Below are 20,871 nucleotides of genomic sequence, written 5' to 3' on the forward strand. Positions count from 1 at the left end.
TTGTCATGCTTTGCCACTACTTTGAAATACATTGCCACTACTTTGCCGTACTTTGCCACTACTTTGCAGTACTTTGCCACTACTTTTCCGTACTTTGCCACTACTTTGAAGTACTTTGCCACTACTTTGCAGTTCTTTGCCACTACTTTGCCACTACTGTGAAGTACTTTGCCACTACTTTGCCGTGTTTTGCCACTACTTTGCAGTATTTTGCCACTACTTTGCCGTACTTTGCCACTACTTTGTCACTACTTTGCTGAACTTTGCCACTACTTTCCACTACTTTGTCGTACTTTGCTTCTACTTTGCCACTACTTTGCAGTACTTTGCCTCTATTTTTCCGTTCTTTGCCACTACTATGCCGTACTTTGCCAATAGTTTGCCGTGCTTTGCCACTACTTTGTCATGCTTTGCCACTACTTTGAAATATTTTGCCACTACTTTTCCGTACTTTGCCTCTACTTTGCCTCTACTTTGCAGTACTTTGCCTCTATTTTTCCGTTCTTTGCCACTACTTTGCCGTACTTTGCCACTACTTTGCCACTACCTTACCATACTTTGTCACTACTTTGTAGTATTTGGCCACCACTTTGCCACTACTTTGCCGTACTTTGCCACTACTTTGCCGTACTTTGCCACTACTTTGTCATGCTTTGCCACTACTTTGAAATACTTTGCCACTACTTTACCGTACTTTGCCACAACTATGCAGTATTTTGCCACTACTTTGCCGTACTTTGCCACTACTTTGTCACTACTTTGCTGAACTTTTCCACTACTTTCCACTACTTTTCCGTACTTTGCTTCTAATTTGCCACTACTTTGTCATGCTTTGCCACTAATTTGAAATACTTTGCCACTACTTTGCCGTACTTTGCCACTACTTTGCAGTACTTTGCCACTACTTTTCCGTACTTTGCCACTACTTTGAAGTACTTTGCCACTACTTTGCCGTGCTTTGCCACTACTTTGAAGTACTTTGCCACTACTTTGCCGTGCTTTGCCACTACTTTGACGTACTTTGCCACTACTTTGTCACTACTTTGCTGAACTTTGCCACTACTTTGCCACTACTTTTCCGTACTTTGCTTCTACTTTGCCACTACTTTGCAGTACTTTGCCTCTATTTTTCCGTTCTTTGCCACAGATATGCCGTACTTTGCCACCACTTTGGCGTGCTTTGCCACTACTTTGTCATGCTTTGCCACTACTTTGAAATACATTGCCACTACTTTGCCGTACTTTGCCACTACTTTGCAGTACTTTGCCACTACTTTTCCGTACTTTGCCACTACTTTGAAGTACTTTGCCACTACTTTGCCGTACTTTGCCACTACTTTGCCACTACTGTGAAGGACTTTGCCACTACTGTGAAGTACTTTGCCACTACTTTGCCGTGTTTTGCCACTACTTTGACGTACTTTGCCACTTCTTTGCCACCACTTTGCCACTACTTTGCCGTAATTTGCCTCTACTTTGCCGTAATTTGCCACTACTTTGCCGTACTTTGCCACTACTTTGCCGTACTTTGCCACTACTTTGAAATACTTTGCCACTACTTTACCGTACTTTGCCACAACTTTGCAGTATTTTGCCACTACTTTCCGTACTTTGCCACTACTTTGAAGTACTTTGCCACTACTTTGCCGTACTTTGCTACTACTTTGCCGTGCTTTGCCACTACTTTGAAGTACTTTGCCACCACTTTGCCGTGCTTTGCCACTACTTTGACGTACTTTGCCACTACTTTGTTACTACTTTGCTGAACTTTGCCACTACTTTGACACTACTTTTCCGTACTTTGCTTCTACTTTGCCACTACTTTGCAGTACTTTGCCTCTATTTTTCCGTTCTTTGCCACTACTATGCCGTACTTTGCCACCACTTTGGCGTGCTTTGCCACTACTTTGTCATGCTTTGCCACTACTTTGAAATACTTTGCCACTACTTTTCCGTACTTTGCTTCTACTTTGCCTCTACTTTGAAGTACTTTGCCTCTATTTTTCCGTGCTTTGCCACTACTTTGACGTACTTTGCCACTACTTTGCCACCACTTTGCCACTACTTTGCCGTACTTTGCCTCTATTTTTCCGTTCTTTGCCACTACTATGCCGTACTTTGCAACTAGTTTGCCGTGCTTTGCCACTACTTTGTCATGCTTTGCCACTACTTTGAAATATTTTGCCACTACTTTTCCGTACTTTGCTTCTACTTTGCCTCTACTTTGCAGTACTTTGCCTCTATTTTTCTGTTCTTTGCCACTACTTTGCCGTACTTTGCCACTACTTTGCCACTACCTTACCATACTTTGTCACTAATTTGTAGTATTTGGCCACCACTTTGCCACTACTTTGCCGTACTTTGCCACTACTTTGCCGTACTTTGCCACTACTTTGTCATGCTTTGCCACTACTTTGAAATACTTTGCCACTACTTTACCGTACTTTGCCACAACTTTGCAGTATTTTGCCACTACTTTGCCGTACTTTGCCACTACTTTGTCACTACTTTGCTGAACTTTTCCACTACTTTCCAATACTTTTCCGTACTTTGCTTCTAATTTGCCACTACTTTGCAGTACTTTGCCTCTATTTTTCCGTTCTTTGCCACTACTTTGTCATGCTTTGCCACTACTTTGAAATACTTTGCCACTACATTGCCGTACTTTGCCACTACTTTGCAGTACTTTGTCACTACTTTTCCGAACTTTGCCACTACTTTGAAGTACTTTGCCACTACTTTGCCGTGCTTTGCCACTACTTTGAAGTACTTTGCCACTACTTTGCCGTGCTTTGCCACTACTTTGACGTACTTTGCCACTACTTTGTCACTACTTTGCTGAACTTTGCCACTACTTTGCCACTACTTTTCCGTACTTTGCTTCTACTTTGCCACTACTTTGCAGTACTTTGCCTCTATTTTTCCGTTCTTTGCCACAACTATGCCGTACTTTGCCACCACTTTGGCGTGCTTTGCCACAACTTTGTCATGCTTTGCCACTACTTTGAAATACATTGCCACTACTTTGCCGTACTTTGCCACTACTTTGCAGTACTTTGCCACTACTTTTCCGTACTTTGCCACTACTTTGAAGTACTTTGCCACTACTTTGCCGTACTTTGCCATTACTTTGCCACTACTGTGAAGTACTTTGCCACTACTTTGCCGTGTTTTGCCACTACTTTGCAGTATTTTGCCACTACTTTGCCGTACTTTGCCACTACTTTGTCACTACTTTGCTGAACTTTGCCACTACTTTCCACTACTTTGTCGTACTTTGCTTCTACTTTGCCACTACTTTGCAGTACTTTGCTTCTATTTTTCCGTTCTTTGCCACTACTATGCCGTACTTTGCCACTAGTTTGCCGTGCTTTGCCACTACTTTGTCATGCTTTGCCACTACTTTGAAATATGTTGCCACTACTTTTCCGTACTTTGCCTCTACTTTGCCTCTACTTTGCAGTACTTTGCCTCTATTTTTCCGTTCTTTGCCACTACTTTGCCGTACTTTGCCACTACTTTGCCACTACCTTACCATACTTTGTCACTACTTTGTAGTATTTGGCCACCACTTTGCCACTACTTTGCCGTACTTTGCCAATACTTTGCCGTACTTTGCCACTACTTTGTCATGCTTTGCCACTACTTTGAAATACTTTGCCACTACTTTACCGTACTTTGCCACAACTTTGCAGTATTTTGCCACTACTTTGCCGTACTTTGCCACTACTTTGTCACTAATTTGCTACTTTGCCACTTCTTTGCCACCACTTTGCCACTACTTTGCCGTAATTTTCCTCTACTTTGCCGTAATTTGCCACTACTTTGCCGTACTTTGCCACTAATTTGCCGTACTTTGCCACTACTTTGAAATACTTTGCCACTACTTTACCGTACTTTGCCACAACTTTGCAGTATTTTGCCACTACTTTCCGTACTTTGCCACTACTTTGAAGTACTTTGCCACTACTTTGCCGTACTTTGCTACTACTTTGCCGTGCTTTGCCACTACTTTGAAGTACTTTGCCACCACTTTGCCGTGCTTTGCCACTACTTTGACGTACTTTGCCACTACTTTGTTACTACTTTGCTGAACTTTGCCACTACTTTGACACTACTTTTCCGTACTTTGCTTCTACTTTGCCACTACTTTGCAGTACTTTGCCTCTATTTTTCCGTTCTTTGCCACTACTATGCCGTACTTTGCCACCACTTTAGCGTGCTTTGCCACTACTTTGTCATGCTTTGCCACTACTTTGAAATACTTTGCCACTACTTTTCCGTACTTTGCTTCTACTTTGCCTCTACTTTGAAGTACTTTGCCTCTTTTTTTCCGTGCTTTGCCACTACTTTGACGTACTTTGCCACTACTTTGCCACCACTTTGCCACTACTTTGCCGTACTTTGCCACTACTTTGCCGTACTTTGCCACTACTTTGCCGTGCTTTGCCACGACTTTGAAATACTTTGCCACTACTTTGCCGTACTTTTCCACTACTTTGCAGTACTTTGCCACTACCTTGCCGTATTTTGCCACTACTTTGAAGCACTTTTCCACTACTTTGCCGTACTTTGCCACCACTTTGCCGTGCTTTGCCACTATTTTGCCGTGCTTTGCCACTACTTTGAAGTACTTTCCACTACCTTACATACTTTATCACTACTTTGTAGTATTTTGCCACCACTTTGCCACTACTTTGCCGTACTTTGCCACTACTTTGCCACTACTTTGCCGTACTTTGCCACTACTTTGCCGTACTTTGCCACTACTTTGCCGTGCTTTGCCACTACTTTGAAGCATTTTGCCACTACTTTGCCGTACTGTGCCACTACTTTGCCGTACTTTGGCACCACTTTGCTGTGCTTTGCCACTACTTTGTCATGCTTTGCCACTACTTTGAAATACTTTGCCACTACTTTGCCGTACTTTGCCACTACCTTGCCGTACTTTGCCACTACTTTGAAGTACTTTGCCACTACTTTGCCGTACTTTGCCACTACTTTGCCACTACCTTACCATACTTTGTCACTACTTTGTAGTATTTGGCCACCACTTTGCCGCTACTTTGACGTACTTTGCCACTACTTTGCCGTCCTTTGCCACTACTTTGTCATGCTTTGCCACTACTTTGAAATACTTTGCCACTACTTTACCGTACTTTGCCACTACTTTGCAGTATTTTGCCACTACTTTGCCGTACTTTGCCACTACTTTGTCACTACTTTGCTGAACTTTGCCACTACTTTCCATTACTTTTCCGTACTTTGCTTCTACTTTGCCACTACTTTGCAGTACTTTGCCTCTATTTTTCCGTTCTTTGCCACTACTATGCCGTACTTTGCCACCACTTTGCCATGCTTTGCCACTACTTTGTCATGCTTTGCCACTACTTTGAAATACTTTGCCACTACTTTGCCGTACTTTGCCACTACTTTGCAGTACTTTGCCACTACTTTTCCGTACTTTGCCACTACTTTGAAGTACTATGCCACTACTTTGCCGTACTTTGCCACTTCTTTGCCGTGCTTTGCCACTACTTTGAAGTACTTTGCCACTACTTTGCCGTACTTTGCCACTACTTTGACGTACTTTGCCACTACTTTGTCACTACTTTGCTGAACTTTGCCACTAGTTTGCCACTACTTTTCCGTACTTTGCTTCTACTTTGCCACTACTTTGCCGTACTTTGCCACTACTTTGCCATGCTTTGCCACGACTTTGAAGTATTTTGCCACTACTTTGCCGTACTTTGCCACTACTTTGCCATACATTGCCATTACTTTGCTGTGCTTTGCCACTACTTTGTCATGCTTTGCCACTACTTTGAAATACTTTGCCACTACTTTGCCGTACTTTGCCACTACTTTGCATTACTTTGCCACTACCTTGCCGTACTTTGCCACTATTTGAAGCACTTTGCCACTACTTTGCCGTACTTTGCCAACACTTTGCCGTGCTTTGCCACTATTTTGCCGTGCTTTGCCACTACTTTGAAGTACTTTCCACTACCTTACATACTTTATCACTACTTTGTAGTATTTTGCCACCACTTTGCCACTACTTTGCCGTACTTTGGCACTACTTTGCCTATACTTTGCCGTACTTTGCCAACACTTTGCCGTGCTTTGCCACTATTTTGCCGTGCTTTGCCACTACTTTGAAGTACTTTCCACTACCTTACATACTTTATCACTACTTTGTAGTATTTTGCTACCACTTTGCCACTACTTTGCCGTACTTTGGCACTACTTTGCCTATACTTTGCCGTACTTTGCCACTACTTTGCCGTACTTTGCCAATACTTTGCCGTGCTTTGCCACTACTTTGAAGCATTTTGCCACTACTTTGCCGTACTTTGCCACTACTTTGCCGTACTTTGGCACCACTTTGCTGTGCTTTGTCACTACTTTGTCATGCTAACCCTAACCCTAACCCTAACCCTAACCCTAACCTTAACCCTAACCCTAACCGTACACACCAGTTCTCGTCCGATCACTAAATTTAAGCTGCATCGGGCGTGGTTAGTACTTGCATGGGAGACCGGCAGGGAATACCACGTGCAGTAGGCTCATCAACATTTTTATTCCACATTACATACTATCTTTTTCCCTTTATTATTTGCCTGGCCGAAACATTAATTGAAATCCAATTCCGACGAATATTCAGCCTACTGCCTAACCATTGCAGAATACACCAGTTCTCGTCCGATCACTGAAGTTAAGCCGCATCGGCCATGGTTAGGACTTGCACGGGAGACCGGCTGGGAATACCACGTGCAGTAGGCTCATCAACATTTTTATTCCACATTACATACTGACTTTTACCCATGATTTTTTGCCTAGCCGTAGCATTAAATGACATCCAATTCCGACGACTATTCAGCCTACTGCCAAACCATTGCAGAATACACCAGTTCTCGTCCGATCACTGAAGTTAAGCTGCATCAGGCTTGGTTAGTACTTGCATTGGAGAACGGCTGGGAATACTACGTGCAGTAGGCTGATGAACATTTTTATTCCACCGTACACACTAAAATTTTTCCATGATTTTTTGCCAAGCCAAAGCATTAAATGTCATCCAATTCCGACGAATTTTCAGCCTACTGACAAACCATTGCAGAATACACCAGTTCTCGTCCGATCACTGAAGTTAAGCTCACCGGACGTGGTGAGTACTTGCATGGGAGACCGGCTGAGAATATCACGTACAGTAGGCACATTAACATTTTTATTTCACTGCACATACTAACTTTTTCCCGTGATTTTTAGCCTAGCCGAAGCATTAAATGACATCCAATTCCGACGACAATTCAGACTGCTGCCAATGCATTGCAGAATTCACCAGTTCTCGTCCGATCACTGAAGTTAAGCTGCATCAGGCTTGGTTAGTACTTGCATGGGAGACCGGCTGGGAATACCACGTGCAGTAGGCTGATGAACATTTTTATTGCAGAATACACTAGTTCTCGTCCGATCACTGAAGTTAAGCCGCATAGGGCGTGGTTAGTACTTGCATGGTAGACCGGCTGGGAATACCACGTGCAGTAGGCTGATGAACATTTTTATTCCACCATACATACTATTTTTTCCCGTGTTTTTTGCCTAGACGAAGCGTTAAATGACATACAATTCGGACGAATATTCAGCCTACTGCCAAACCATTGCAGAATACACCAGTTCTCGTCCGATCACTGAAGTTAAGCTGCATCGGGCGTGGTTGCATGGGAGACCGGCCTGGAATATCATGTGCATTAGGCTCATCAACATTTTTATAACACCGTACATACCAAATTTTTACCGGGATTTTTTGCCTAGCCGAAGCGTTAAACGACATGCAATTCTGACGAATATTCAGCCTACTGTCAAACCATTGCAGAACACACCAGTTCCCGTTCGAGCACTGAAGTTAAGCTGCATCGGGCGTGGTTAGTACTTGCATGGGAGACATGCTGAGAATACCACGTGCAGTAGGCTCATCAACTTTTTTATTCCACATTATATACTAACTTTTACCCATGATTTTTTGCCTAGCCGTAGCATTAAATGACATCCAATTCCGACGAATACTCAGCCTACTGCCAAACCATTGAAGAATACACCAGTTCCCGTCCGATCACTGAAGTTAAGCTGCATCGGGCGTGTTTAGTACTTGCATGGGGGACAGGCTGGGAATACCACGTGCATTAGGCTCATCATCATTTTTATTCCACCATACATTCTATCTTTTTCCCTTGATTTTTTGCCTAGCCGAAACATTAATTGAAATCCAATTCCAACGAATATTCAGCCTACTGCCAAACCATTGCAGAATACACCAGTTCACGTCCGATCACTGAAGTTAAGCTGCATCGGGCGTACATCGGGCGTGGTTGCATTTGAGTCCGGCCTGTAATACCACGTGCAGTAGGCTCATCAACATTTTTATTCCACATTACATACTAACTTTTACCCATGATTTTTTGCCTAGCCGTAGCATTAAATGACATATAATTCCGACGAATCTTCAGCCTAATGCCAGACCATTGCAGAATACACCAGTTCTCGTCTGATCGCCGAAGTTAAGCTGCATCGGGCGTGGTTAGTACTTGCATGGAAGACCTGCTGGGAATGCCATGTGCAGTAGGCTTATCAACATTTTTATTCCACCGTACATACTATCTTTTTCCCTTTATTATTTGCCTAGCCGAAACATTAACTGAAATCCAATTCCGACGAATATTCAGCCTACTGCCAAACCATTGCAGAATACACCAGTTCTCGTCCGATCACTGAAGTTAAGCCGCATCGGCCATGGTTAGGACTTGCACGGTAGACCGGCTGGGAATACCACCTGCAGTAGGCTAATCAACATTTTTATTCCACATTACATACTAACTTTTACCCATGATTTTTTGCCTAGCCGTAGCATTAAATGGCATCCAATTCCGACGAATATTCAGCCTACTGCCAAACCATTGTAGAATACACCAGTTCTCGTCCGATCACTGAAGTTAAGCTGCATCAGGCTTGGTTAGTACTTGCATTGGAGAACGGCTGGGAATACTACGTGCAGTAGGCTGATGGACATTTTTATTCCACCGTACACACTAACATTTTTCCATGATTTTTTGCCAAGCCGAAGCATTAAATGTCATCCAATTCCGACGAATTTTCAGCCTACTGACAAACCATTGCAGAATACACCAGTTCTCGACCGATCACTGAAGTTAAGCTCACCGGACGTGGTGAGTACTTGCATGGGAGACCGGCTGAGAATTTCACGTGCAGTAGGCTTATCAACATTTTAATTCCACATTACATACTAACTTTTTCCCATGATTTTTTGCCTAGACGTAGCATTAAATGACATCCAATTCCGACGAATTTTCAGTCTACTGCCAAACCATTGCAGAATACACCAGTTCTCGTCCAATGACTGAAGATAAGCTGCATCGGGCGTGGTTAATACATGGATGGGAGATGCTGGGAATACCACGTGCAGTAGACTGATGAACATTTTTATTCCACCGTACATACAAACTTTTTTCCATGATTTTTTTCCTCGCCGAAGCATTAAATGACATCCAATTGCGACGAATATTCAGTCTACTGCCAAACCAATGCAGAATACACCAGTTCTCGTCCGATCACTGAAGTTAATCTGCATCGGGCATGGTTAGTACTTGCGTGGGAGACCGGCTGAGAATACCACGGGCAGTAGGCTCATCAAAAATTTTATTCCGCAGTTCATAGTAAAATTTTTCCTGGATACTTTGCCTAGCCGAAGCATTAAATGACATCCAATTCCGACGAAAATTCAGCCTACTGCCAATGCATTGCAGAATACACCAGTTCTCGTCCGATCACGGAAGTTAAGCTGCATCAGGCTTGGTTAGTACTTGCATGGGAGACCGGCTGGGATTACCACGTGCAGTAGGCTGATGAACATTTTTATTGCAGAATACACCAGTTCTCGTCCGATCACTGAAGTTAAGCCGCATAGGGTGTGGTTAGTACTAGCATGGGAGACTGGCTGGGAATACCACGTGCAGTAGGCTCATCAACATTTTTATTCCACATTACATACTAACTTTTACCCATGATTTTTTGCCTAGCCGTAGCATTAAATGACATCCAATTCCGACGAATATTCAGCCCAATGCAAAACCATTGCAGAATACACCAGTTCTCGTTGGATCACTGAAGTTAAGCTGCATTGGGCGTGGTTAGTACTTGCATGGGAGACCGGCTGGGAATACCACCTGCAGTAGGCTTATCAACATTTTTATTCCACCGTACATACTAACTTTTTCCCGGGATTTGTTGCCTAGCCGAAGTATTAAATTACATCCAATTCCGACGAATATCCAGCCTACTGCCAAACCATTGCAGAATACACCAGTTCTCGTCCGATCACTGAAGTTGAGCTGCATCGGGCGTGGTTAGTACTTGCATGGGAGACCAGCTGGGAATACCTCGTGCATTAGGCACATCAACAATGTTATTCCACCGTACATACTAAATTTTTCCCGGGATTTTTTGCCTAGCCGAAGAATTAAATTACATCCAATTCCAACGAATATCCAGCCTACTGTCAAACCATTGCAGAACACACCAGTTCTTGTCCGATCACTGAAGTTAAGCTGCATTAGGCGTGGTTAATACAAGCATGGGAGACCGGCAGGGAATACCACGTGCAGTAGGCTCATCAACATTTTTATTCCACATTACATACTAACTTTTACCCATGATTTTTTGCCTAGCCGAAGCATTAAATGACATCCAATTCCGACGAATATTCAGCCCAATGCAAAACCATTGCAGAATACACCAGTTCTTGTTGGATCGCTGAAGTTAAGCTGCATTGGGCGTGGTTAGTACTTGCATGGGAGACCGGCTGGGAATACCACCTGCAGTAGGCTTATCAACATTTTTATTCCACCGTACATACTAACTTTTTCCCGGGATTTGTTGCCTAGCCGAAGTATTAAATTACATCCAATTCCGACGAATATCCAGCCTACTGCCAAACCATTGCAGAATACACCAGTTCTCCTCCGATCACAGAAGTTAAGCCCACTGGACGTGGTTAGTACTTGCATGGGAGACCGGCAGAGAATACCACATGCTGTAGGATCATCAACATTTTTATTCCACCGTGCATACTAGCTTTTTCGCTGGATTTTTTGCATAGCCGAAGCATAAACGACATCCAACTCCGACGAATATTCAGCCTACTGCCAACCCATTGCAGAAAACATCAGTTCTCGTCCGATCACTGAAGTTAAGCTGCATCGGGCGTGGTTAGTACTTGCATGGGAGACGGGCTGGGAATACCACGTGCAGTAGGCTCATCAACATTTTTATTGCACCGTACATACTAACTTTTTCCCGGGATTGTTTGCCTAGCCGAAGTATTAAATTACATCCAATTCCGACGAATATCCAGCCTACTGTCAAACCATTGCAGAACACACCAGTTCTTGTCCGATCACTGAATTTAAGCTGCATCGGGCGTGGTTAGTACTTGCATGGGAGACCGGCTGGGAATACCACGTGCAGTAGGCTCATCAACATTTTTATTCCACATTACATACTAACTTTTTCCTATGATTTTTTGCCTAGCCGTAGCATTAAATGACATTTAATTCCGACGAATATTCAGCCTACTGCCAAACCAATGCAGAATACACCAGTTCTCGTCCGATCACTGAAGTTAAGCTGCATTGGGCGTGGTTAGTACTTGCATGGGAGACCGGCTGGGAATACCACGTGCATTAGGCTCATCAACATTTTTATTCCACCGTACATACTAACTTTTTCCCGGGATTTTTTGCCTAGCCGATGTATTAAATTACATCCAATTCCGACGAATATCCCGCCTACTGCCAAACCATTGCAGAATACACCAGTTCTCGTCCGATCACTGAAGTTAAGCTGCATCGGGCGTGGTTAGTACTTGCAGGGGAGACCGGCTGGGAATACCACGTGCAGTAGGCTGATGAACTTTTTAATTGCATAATACACCAGTTCTCGTCCGATCACTGAAGTTAAGCTGCATCGGGCGTGGTTAGTACTTGCATGGGAGACCAGCTGGGACTACCTCGTGCATTTGGCACATCAACAATGTTATTCCACCGTACATACTAACTTTTTCCCTGGATTTTTTGCCTAGCCGAAGAATTAAATTACATCCAATTCCAACGAATATCCAGCCTACTGTCAAACCATTGCAGAACACACCAGTTCTTGTCTGATCACTGAAGTTAAGCTGCATCAGGCGTGGTTAGTACTTGCATGGGAGACCGGCTGGGAATACCACGTGCAGTAGGCTCATCAACATTTTTATTCCACATTACATACTAACTTTTACCCATGATTTTTTGCCTAGCCGTAGCATTAAATGACATCCAATTCCGACGAATATTCAGCCCAATGCAAAACCATTGCAGAATACACCAGTTCTCGTTGGATCACTGAAGTTAAGCTGCATTGGGCGTGTTTAGTACTTGCATGGGAGACCGGCTGGGAATACCACCTGCAGTAGGCTTATCAACATTTTTATTCCACCGTACATACTAACTTTTTCCCGGGATTTGTTGCCTAGCCGAAGTATTAAATTACATCCAATTCCGACGAATATCCCGCCTACTGCCAAACCATTGCAGAATACACCAGTTCTCCTCCGATCACTGAAGTTAATCCCGCTGGACGTGGTTAGTACTTGCATGGGAGACCGGCTGAGAATACCACATGCTGTAGGATCATCAACATTTTTATTCCACCGTACATACTAGCTTTTTCACTGGATTTTTTGCATAGCCGAAGCATAAACGACATCCAACTCCGACGAATATTCAGCCTACTGCCAACCCATTGCAGAAAACATCAGTTCTCGTCCGATCACTGAAGTTAAGCTGCATCGGGCGTGGTTAGTACTTGCATGGGAGACCGGCTGGGAATACCACGTGCAGTAGGCTGATGAACATTTTTGTTGCAGAATACACCAGTTCTTGTCCGATCACTGAAGTTAAGCTGCATCGGGCGTGGTTAGTACTTGCATGGGAGACTGGTTGGGAATACCACGTGCATTAGGCTCATCAACATTTTTATTGCACCGTACATACTAACTTTTTCCCGGGATTGTTTGCCTAGCCGAAGTATTAAATTACATCCAATTCCGACGAATATCCAGCCTACTGTCAAACCATTGCAGAACACACCAGTTCTTGTCCGATCACTGAATTTAAGCTGCATCGGGCGTGGTTAGTACTTGCATGGGAGACCGGCTGAGAATACCACGTGCAGTAGGCTCATCAACATTTTTATTCCACATTACATACTAACTTTTTCCTATGATTTTTTTGCCTAGCCGTAGCATTAAATGACATCTAATTCCGACGAATATTCAGCCTACTGCCAAACCAATGCAGAATACACCAGTTCTCGTCCGATCACTGAAGTTAAGCTGCATCGGGCGTGGTTAGTACTTGCATGGGAGACCGGCTGAGAATACCACGTGCAGTAGGCTCATCAACATTTTTATTCCACATTACATACAAACTTTTTCTTATGATTTTTTGCCTAGCCGTAGCATTAAATGACATATAATTCCGACGAATATTCAGCCTACTGCCAAACCAATGCAGAATAGACCAGTTCTCGTCCGATCACTGAAGTTAATCTGCATCGGCCATGGTTAGTAATTGCATGTGAGACCGGCTGGGATTACCACCTGCAGTAGGCTTATCAACATTTTTATTCCACCGTAATACTAACTTTTTCCCGGGATTTGTTGCCTTGACCAAGTATTAAATTACATCCAATTCCAACGAATATTCAGCCTACTGCCAACCAATTGCAGAATACACCATTTCTCCTCCGATCACTGAAGTTAAGCCCACTGGACGTGGTTAGTACTTGCATGGGAGACCGGCTGGGAATACCACGTGCATTAGGCTCATCAACATTTTTATTCCACCGTACATACTAACTTTTTCCCGGGATTTTTTGCCTAGCCGATGTATTAAATTACATCCAATTCCGACGAATATCCCGCCTACTGCCAAACCATTGCAGAATACACCAGTTCTCGTCCGATCACTGAAGTTAAGCTGCATCGGGCGTGGTTAGTACTTGCAGGGGAGACCGGCTGGGAATACCACGTGCAGTAGGCTGATGAACTTTTTAATTGCATAATACACCAGTTCTCGTCCGATCACTGAAGTTAAGCTGCATCGGGCGTGGTTAGTACTTGCATGGGAGACCAGCTGGGAATACCTCGTGCATTAGGCACATCAACAATGTTATTCCACCGTACATACTAACTTTTTCCCGGGATTTTTTGCCTAGCCGAAGAATTAAATTACATCCAATTCCAACGAATATCCAGCCTACTGTCAAACCATTGCAGAACACACCAGTTCTTGTCTGATCACTGAAGTTAAGCTGCATCAGGCGTGGTTAGTACTTGCATGGGAGACCGGCTGGGAATACCACGTGCAGTAGGCTCATCAACATTTTTATTCCACATTACATACTAACTTTTACCCATGATTTTTTGCCTAGCCGTAGCATTAAATGACATCCAATTCCGACGAATATTCAGCCCAATGCAAAACCATTGCAGAATACACCAGTTCTCGTTGGATCACTGAAGTTAAGCTGCATTGGGCGTGTTTAGTACTTGCATGGGAGACCGGCTGGGAATACCACCTGCAGTAGGCTTATCAACATTTTTATTCCACCGTACATACTAACTTTTTCCCGGGATTTGTTGCCTAGCCGAAGTATTAAATTACATCCAATTCCGACGAATATCCAGCCTACTGCCAAACCATTGCAGAATACACCAGTTCTCCTCCGATCACTGAAGTTAATCCCGCTGGACGTGGTTAGTACTTGCATGGGAGACTGGCTGAGAATACCACATGCTGTAGGATCATCAACATTTTTATTCCACCGTACATACTAGCTTTTTCACTGGATTTTTTGCATAGCCGAAGCATAAACGACATCCAACTCCGACGAATATTCAGCCTACTGCCAACCCATTGCAGAAAACATCAGTTCTCGTCCGATCACTGAAGTTAAGCTGCATCGGGCGTGGTTAGTACTTGCATGGGAGACCGGCTGGGAATACCTCGTGCAGTAGGCTGATGAACATTTTTGTTGCAGAATACACCAGTTCTTGTCCGATCACTGAAGTTAAGCTGCATCGGGCGTGGTTAGTACTTGCATGGGAGACGGGCTGGGAATACCACGTGCAGTAGGCTCATCAACATTTTTATTGCACCGTACATACTAACTTTTTCCCGGGATTGTTTGCCTAGCCGAAGTATTAAATTACATCCAATTCCGACGAATATCCAGCCTACTGTCAAACCATTGCAGAACACACCATTTCTTGTCCGATCACTGAATTTAAGCTGCATCGGGCGTGGTTAGTACTTGCATGGGAGACCGGCTGGGAATACCACGTGCAGTAGGCTCATCAACATTTTTATTCCACATTACATACTAACTTTTTCCTATGATTTTTTGCCTAGCCGTAGCATTAAATGACATTTAATTCCGACGAATATTCAGCCTACTGCCAAACCAATGCAGAATACACCAGTTCTCGTCCGATCACTGAAGTTAAGCTGCATTGGGCGTGGTTAGTACTTGCATGGGAGACCGGCTGGGAATACCACGTGCATTAGGCTCATCAACATTTTTATTCCACCGTACATACTAACTTTTTCCCGGGATTTTTTGCCTAGCCGATGTATTAAATTACATCCAATTCCGACGAATATCCCGCCTACTGCCAAACCATTGCAGAATACACCAGTTCTCGTCCGATCACTGAAGTTAAGCTGCATCGGGCGTGGTTAGTACTTGCAGGGGAGACCGGCTGGGAATACCACGTGCAGTAGGCTGATGAACTTTTTAATTGCATAATACACCAGTTCTCGTCCGATCACTGAAGTTAAGCTGCATCGGGCGTGGTTAGTACTTGCATGGGAGACCAGCTGGGAATACCTCGTGCATTTGGCACATCAACAATGTTATTCCACCGTACATACTAACTTTTTCCCTGGATTTTTTGCCTAGCCGAAGAATTAAATTACATCCAATTCCAACGAATATCCAGCCTACTGTCAAACCATTGCAGAACACACCAGTTCTTGTCTGATCACTGAAGTTAAGCTGCATCAGGCGTGGTTAGTACTTGCATGGGAGACCGGCTGGGAATACCACGTGCAGTAGGCTCATCAACATTTTTATTCCACATTACATACTAACTTTTACCCATGATTTTTTGCCTAGCCGTAGCATTAAATGACATCCAATTCCGACGAATATTCAGCCCAATGCAAAACCATTGCAGAATACACCAGTTCTCGTTGGATCACTGAAGTTAAGCTGCATTGGGCGTGTTTAGTACTTGCATGGGAGACCGGCTGGGAATACCACCTGCAGTAGGCTTATCAACATTTTTATTCCACCGTACATACTAACTTTTTCCCGGGATTTGTTGCCTAGCCGAAGTATTAAATTACATCCAATTCCGACGAATATCCCGCCTACTGCCAAACCATTGCAGAATACACCAGTTCTCCTCCGATCACTGAAGTTAATCCCGCTGGACGTGGTTAGTACTTGCATGGGAGACCGGCTGAGAATACCACATGCTGTAGGATCATCAACATTTTTATTCCACCGTACATACTAGCTTTTTCACTGGATTTTTTGCATAGCCGAAGCATAAACGACATCCAACTCCGACGAATATTCGGCCTACTGCCAACCCATTGCAGAAAACATCAGTTCTCGTCCGATCACTGAAGTTAAGCTGCATCGGGCGTGGTTAGTACTTGCATGGGAGACCGGCTGGGAATACCACGTGCAGTAGGCTGATGAACATTTTTGTTGCAGAATACACCAGTTCTTGTCCGATCACTGAAGTTAAGCTGCATCGGGCGTGGTTAGTACTTGCATGGGAGACTGGTTGGGAATACCACGTGCATTAGGCTCATCAACATTTTTATTGCACCGTACATACTAACTTTTTCCCGGGATTGTTTGCCTAGCCGAAGTATTAAATTACATCCAATTCCGACGAATATCCAGCCTACTGTCAAACCATTGCAGAACACACCAGTTCTTGTCCGATCACTGAATTTAAGCTGCATCGGGCGTGGTTAGTACTTGCATGGGAGACCGGCTGAGAATACCACGTGCAGTAGGCTCATCAACATTTTTATTCCACATTACATACTAACTTTTTCCTATGATTTTTTTGCCTAGCCGTAGCATTAAATGACATCTAATTCCGACGAATATTCAGCCTACTGCCAAACCAATGTTGAATACACCAGTTCTCGTCCGATCACTGAAGTTAAGCTGCATCGGGCGTGGTTAGTACTTGCATGGGAGACCGGCTGAGAATACCACGTGCAGTAGGCTCATCAACATTTTTATTCCACATTACATACAAACTTTTTCTTATGATTTTTTGCCTAGCTGTAGCATTAAATGACATATAATTCCGACGAATATTCAGCCTACTGCCAAACCAATGCAGAATAGACCAGTTCTCGTCCGATCACTGAAGTTAATCTGCATCGGCCATGGTTAGTAATTGCATGTGAGACCGGCTGGGATTACCACCTGCAGTAGGCTTATCAACATTTTTATTCCACCGTAATACTAACTTTTTCCCGGGATTTGTTGCCTTGACCAAGTATTAAATTACATCCAATTCCGACGAATATTCAGCCTGCTGCCAACCAATTGCAGAATACACCATTTCTCCTCCGATCACTGAAGTTAAGCCCACTGGACGTGGTTAGTACTTGCATGGGAGACCGGCTGAGAATACCACATGCTGTAGGATCATCAACATTTTTATTCCACCGTACATACTAGCTTTTTCGCTGGATTTTTTGCATAGCCGAAGCATAAACGACATCCAATTCCGACGGATATTCAGCCTTCTGCCAACTCATTGCAGAATTCACCAGTTCTCGTCCGATCACTGAAGTTAAGATGCATCGGGCGTGGTTAGTACTTGCATGGGAGACTGGCTGGGAATACCACGTGCAGTTAGCTTATCAACATTTTTATTTAACATTACATACTAACTTTTTCCTATGATTTTTTGAGTAGCCGTAGCATTAAATGACATCCAATTCCGACGAATATTCAACCTACTGCCAAACCAATGCAGAATACACCAGTTCTCGTCCGATCACTGAAGTTAAGCTGCATCGGGTGTGGCTTGTACTTGCATGGGAGACCGGCTGGGAATACCACATGCATTAGGCTCATCAACATTTTTATTCCACCGTACATACTAACTTTTTCCCGGGATTTTTTGCTTAGCCGAAGTTCTTAATTACATCCGATTCCGACGAATATTCAGCCTACTGCCAAACCATAGCAGAATACACCAGTTCTCGTCCGATCACTGAAGTTATGCTGCATCGGGCGTGGTGAGTACTTGCATGGGAGACCGGCTAGGAATACCACGTGCAGTAAGCTCATCAACATTTTTATTCCACATTACATACTAACTTTTTCCCATGATTTTTTGCCTTAACGAAGCATTAAATGACATACAATTCGGACGAATATTCAGCCTACTGCCAAACCATTGCAGAATACACCAGTTCTCGTCCGATCACTGAAGTTAAGCTGCATCGGGCGTGGTTGCATGGGAGACCAGCCTGGATTACCATGTGCATTAGGCTCATCAACATTTTTATTCCACCGTACATACTAACTATTTCCCGGGATTTTTTGCCTAGCCGAAGTATTAAATTACATCCAATTCCAACGAATAATCAGCCTACTGCCAAACCATTGCAGAATACATCTGTTCTCGTCCGATCACTGAAGTTAAGCTGCATTGGGCGTGGTTAGTACTTGCATGGGAGACCGGCTGGGAATACCACTTGCAGTAGGCTCATCCAGATTTTTATTCCACATTACATACTAACTTTTTGCCATCATTTTTTGCCAAGATGAAGCATTAAATTACATACAATTCGGACGAATATTCGGCCTACGGCCAAACCATTGCAGACTACACCAGTTCTCGTCCGATCACTGAAGTTAAGCTGCATCGGGCGTGGTCAGTACATGCATGGGAGACCGGCTGGGAATAGCAGGTGCAATAGGCTCATCAACATTTTTATTCCACCGTACATACTAACTTTTTCAAGGGATTTTTTTGCCTAGGCGAAGTACTAAATTACATCCGATTCCGACGAATATTCAGCCTACTGCCAAACCATAGCAGAATACACCAGTTCTCGTCCGATCACTGAAGTAAAGCTGCATCGGGCGTGGTTAGTACTTGCATGGGGGGTCTGCTGGGAATACCACGTGCAGTAGGCTTATCAACATTTTATTCCACCATACATACTAACGTTTTCCCGGGATTTTTTGCCTAGCCAAAGTATTAAATTACATCCAATTCCGACGAATAATCAGCCTACTGCCAAACCATTGCAGAATACATCTGTTCTCGTCCGATCACTGAAGTTAAGCTGCATTGGGCGTGGTTAGTACTTGCATGGGAGACCGGCTGGGAATACCACTTGCAGTAGGCTCATCAACATTTTTATTCCACATTACATACTAACTTTTTCCCATCATTTTTTGCCAAGATGTAGCATTAAATTACATACAATTCGGACGAATATTCGGCCTACGGCCAAACTATTGCAGACTACACCAGTTCTCGTCCGATCACTGAAGTTAAGCTGCATCGGGCGTGGTCAGTACATGCATGGGAGACCGGCTGGGAATACCAGGTGCAATAGGCTCATCAACATTTTTATTCCACCGTACATACTAACTTTTTCCCGGGATTTTTTTGCCTAGGCGAAGTACTAAATTACATCCGATTCCGACGAATATTCAGCCTACTGCCAAACCATAGCAGAATACACCAGTTCTCGTCCGATCACTGAAGTTAAGCTGCATCGGGCGTGGTGAGTACTTGCATGGGAGACCGGCAAGGAATACCACGTGCAGTAAGCTCATCAAAATTTGTATTCCACATTTCATACTAACTTTTTCCCCTGATTTTTTGCTTAGCCGTAGCACTAATGACATCCAATTCCGATGAATATTCAGCCTACTGCCAAACCATAGCAGAATACACCAGTTCTCGTCTGATCACTGAAGTTAAGCTGCATCGGGCGTGGTGAGTACTTGCATGGGAGACCGGCTGGGAATACCACTTGCAGTAGGCTCATCAACATTTTTATTCCACATTACATACTAACATTTTCCCATCATTTTTTGCCAAGACGAAGCATTAAATTACATACAATTCGGACGAATATTCAGCCTACTGCCAAACCATTGCAGAATACTCCAGTTCTCGTCCGATCACTGAAGTTAAGCTGCATCGGGCGTGGTTGCATGGGAGACCGGCCTGGAATACCATGTGCATTAGGCTCATCAACATTTTTATTCCACCATACAGACTAAATTTTTCCCGGGATTTTTTGCCCAGCCGAAGTATTAAATTACATCCAATTCCGACGAATATTCAGCCTACTGCCAAACAATTGCAGAATACACCAGTTCTCGTCTGATCACTGAAGTTAAGCTAACCGGACTTGGTTAGTACTTGCTTGGGAGACCGGCTGAGAATATCACGTGCAGTAAGCTCATCAACATTTTTATTCCACCATACTTATTAACTTTTTTCCATGATTTTTTGCCTAACCGAAGCATTAAATGACATCCAAGTGCGACGAATATTCAGCCTGCTGCCAAACCAATGCAGAATACACCAGTTCTCGTTCAATCACTGAAGCTAATCTGCATCGGGCATGGATTGTACTTGCATGGGAGACCGGCTAGGAATACCACGTGCAGTAGGCT

General features: G+C 43.8%; 1 non-coding gene and 39 pseudogenes across 1 annotated transcript; all 40 read left to right on the forward strand.

Moving 5' to 3' along the window:
• The first annotated feature begins 6,882 nt into the window (after positions 1–6,882).
• Positions 6,883–7,002, forward strand: LOC146749840 (5S ribosomal RNA; annotated as a pseudogene).
• A 96-nt stretch (positions 7,003–7,098) lies between these two features.
• On the forward strand, positions 7,099–7,217 carry LOC146749841 (5S ribosomal RNA; annotated as a pseudogene).
• A 96-nt stretch (positions 7,218–7,313) lies between these two features.
• On the forward strand, positions 7,314–7,433 carry LOC146749842 (5S ribosomal RNA; annotated as a pseudogene).
• A 421-nt stretch (positions 7,434–7,854) lies between these two features.
• On the forward strand, positions 7,855–7,974 carry LOC146749843 (5S ribosomal RNA; annotated as a pseudogene).
• Positions 7,975–8,070: 96 nt separating this feature from the next.
• On the forward strand, positions 8,071–8,190 carry LOC146749844 (5S ribosomal RNA; annotated as a pseudogene).
• Positions 8,191–8,506: 316 nt separating this feature from the next.
• On the forward strand, positions 8,507–8,626 carry LOC146749845 (5S ribosomal RNA; annotated as a pseudogene).
• Positions 8,627–8,938: 312 nt separating this feature from the next.
• LOC146749846 (5S ribosomal RNA) lies at positions 8,939–9,058 on the forward strand (annotated as a pseudogene).
• A 525-nt stretch (positions 9,059–9,583) lies between these two features.
• LOC146749847 (5S ribosomal RNA) lies at positions 9,584–9,703 on the forward strand (annotated as a pseudogene).
• A 96-nt stretch (positions 9,704–9,799) lies between these two features.
• Positions 9,800–9,919, forward strand: LOC146749848 (5S ribosomal RNA; annotated as a pseudogene).
• Positions 9,920–10,133: 214 nt separating this feature from the next.
• Positions 10,134–10,253, forward strand: LOC146749849 (5S ribosomal RNA; annotated as a pseudogene).
• Positions 10,254–10,349: 96 nt separating this feature from the next.
• Positions 10,350–10,469, forward strand: LOC146749850 (5S ribosomal RNA; annotated as a pseudogene).
• A 96-nt stretch (positions 10,470–10,565) lies between these two features.
• Positions 10,566–10,685, forward strand: LOC146749851 (5S ribosomal RNA; annotated as a pseudogene).
• Positions 10,686–11,211: 526 nt separating this feature from the next.
• On the forward strand, positions 11,212–11,331 carry LOC146749852 (5S ribosomal RNA; annotated as a pseudogene).
• A 96-nt stretch (positions 11,332–11,427) lies between these two features.
• On the forward strand, positions 11,428–11,547 carry LOC146749853 (5S ribosomal RNA; annotated as a pseudogene).
• A 96-nt stretch (positions 11,548–11,643) lies between these two features.
• Positions 11,644–11,763, forward strand: LOC146749854 (5S ribosomal RNA; annotated as a pseudogene).
• Positions 11,764–11,859: 96 nt separating this feature from the next.
• On the forward strand, positions 11,860–11,979 carry LOC146749855 (5S ribosomal RNA; annotated as a pseudogene).
• Positions 11,980–12,193: 214 nt separating this feature from the next.
• Positions 12,194–12,313, forward strand: LOC146749856 (5S ribosomal RNA; annotated as a pseudogene).
• Positions 12,314–12,839: 526 nt separating this feature from the next.
• Positions 12,840–12,959, forward strand: LOC146749857 (5S ribosomal RNA; annotated as a pseudogene).
• Positions 12,960–13,173: 214 nt separating this feature from the next.
• On the forward strand, positions 13,174–13,293 carry LOC146749858 (5S ribosomal RNA; annotated as a pseudogene).
• Positions 13,294–13,390: 97 nt separating this feature from the next.
• LOC146749859 (5S ribosomal RNA) lies at positions 13,391–13,510 on the forward strand. Its single transcript, XR_014928846.1, has one exon. It is a non-coding gene; the product is annotated as a 5S ribosomal RNA (ribosomal RNA).
• A 526-nt stretch (positions 13,511–14,036) lies between these two features.
• Positions 14,037–14,156, forward strand: LOC146749860 (5S ribosomal RNA; annotated as a pseudogene).
• A 214-nt stretch (positions 14,157–14,370) lies between these two features.
• LOC146749861 (5S ribosomal RNA) lies at positions 14,371–14,490 on the forward strand (annotated as a pseudogene).
• A 526-nt stretch (positions 14,491–15,016) lies between these two features.
• On the forward strand, positions 15,017–15,136 carry LOC146749862 (5S ribosomal RNA; annotated as a pseudogene).
• A 214-nt stretch (positions 15,137–15,350) lies between these two features.
• On the forward strand, positions 15,351–15,470 carry LOC146749863 (5S ribosomal RNA; annotated as a pseudogene).
• A 96-nt stretch (positions 15,471–15,566) lies between these two features.
• On the forward strand, positions 15,567–15,686 carry LOC146749864 (5S ribosomal RNA; annotated as a pseudogene).
• A 96-nt stretch (positions 15,687–15,782) lies between these two features.
• Positions 15,783–15,902, forward strand: LOC146749865 (5S ribosomal RNA; annotated as a pseudogene).
• A 214-nt stretch (positions 15,903–16,116) lies between these two features.
• On the forward strand, positions 16,117–16,236 carry LOC146749866 (5S ribosomal RNA; annotated as a pseudogene).
• A 526-nt stretch (positions 16,237–16,762) lies between these two features.
• On the forward strand, positions 16,763–16,882 carry LOC146749867 (5S ribosomal RNA; annotated as a pseudogene).
• Positions 16,883–17,096: 214 nt separating this feature from the next.
• LOC146749868 (5S ribosomal RNA) lies at positions 17,097–17,216 on the forward strand (annotated as a pseudogene).
• A 97-nt stretch (positions 17,217–17,313) lies between these two features.
• LOC146749869 (5S ribosomal RNA) lies at positions 17,314–17,433 on the forward strand (annotated as a pseudogene).
• Positions 17,434–18,174: 741 nt separating this feature from the next.
• On the forward strand, positions 18,175–18,294 carry LOC146749870 (5S ribosomal RNA; annotated as a pseudogene).
• A 96-nt stretch (positions 18,295–18,390) lies between these two features.
• LOC146749871 (5S ribosomal RNA) lies at positions 18,391–18,510 on the forward strand (annotated as a pseudogene).
• Positions 18,511–18,815: 305 nt separating this feature from the next.
• On the forward strand, positions 18,816–18,935 carry LOC146749872 (5S ribosomal RNA; annotated as a pseudogene).
• Positions 18,936–19,031: 96 nt separating this feature from the next.
• LOC146749873 (5S ribosomal RNA) lies at positions 19,032–19,151 on the forward strand (annotated as a pseudogene).
• A 97-nt stretch (positions 19,152–19,248) lies between these two features.
• LOC146749874 (5S ribosomal RNA) lies at positions 19,249–19,368 on the forward strand (annotated as a pseudogene).
• A 95-nt stretch (positions 19,369–19,463) lies between these two features.
• LOC146749875 (5S ribosomal RNA) lies at positions 19,464–19,583 on the forward strand (annotated as a pseudogene).
• A 96-nt stretch (positions 19,584–19,679) lies between these two features.
• LOC146749876 (5S ribosomal RNA) lies at positions 19,680–19,799 on the forward strand (annotated as a pseudogene).
• Positions 19,800–19,896: 97 nt separating this feature from the next.
• LOC146749877 (5S ribosomal RNA) lies at positions 19,897–20,016 on the forward strand (annotated as a pseudogene).
• Positions 20,017–20,111: 95 nt separating this feature from the next.
• Positions 20,112–20,231, forward strand: LOC146749878 (5S ribosomal RNA; annotated as a pseudogene).
• A 520-nt stretch (positions 20,232–20,751) lies between these two features.
• On the forward strand, positions 20,752–20,871 carry LOC146749879 (5S ribosomal RNA; annotated as a pseudogene).

This window comes from Saccoglossus kowalevskii, chromosome 2 (assembly GCF_978046115.1).
Source record: "Saccoglossus kowalevskii chromosome 2, keSacKowa6.1, whole genome shotgun sequence".
NCBI lineage: Eukaryota > Metazoa > Hemichordata > Enteropneusta > Harrimaniidae > Saccoglossus > Saccoglossus kowalevskii.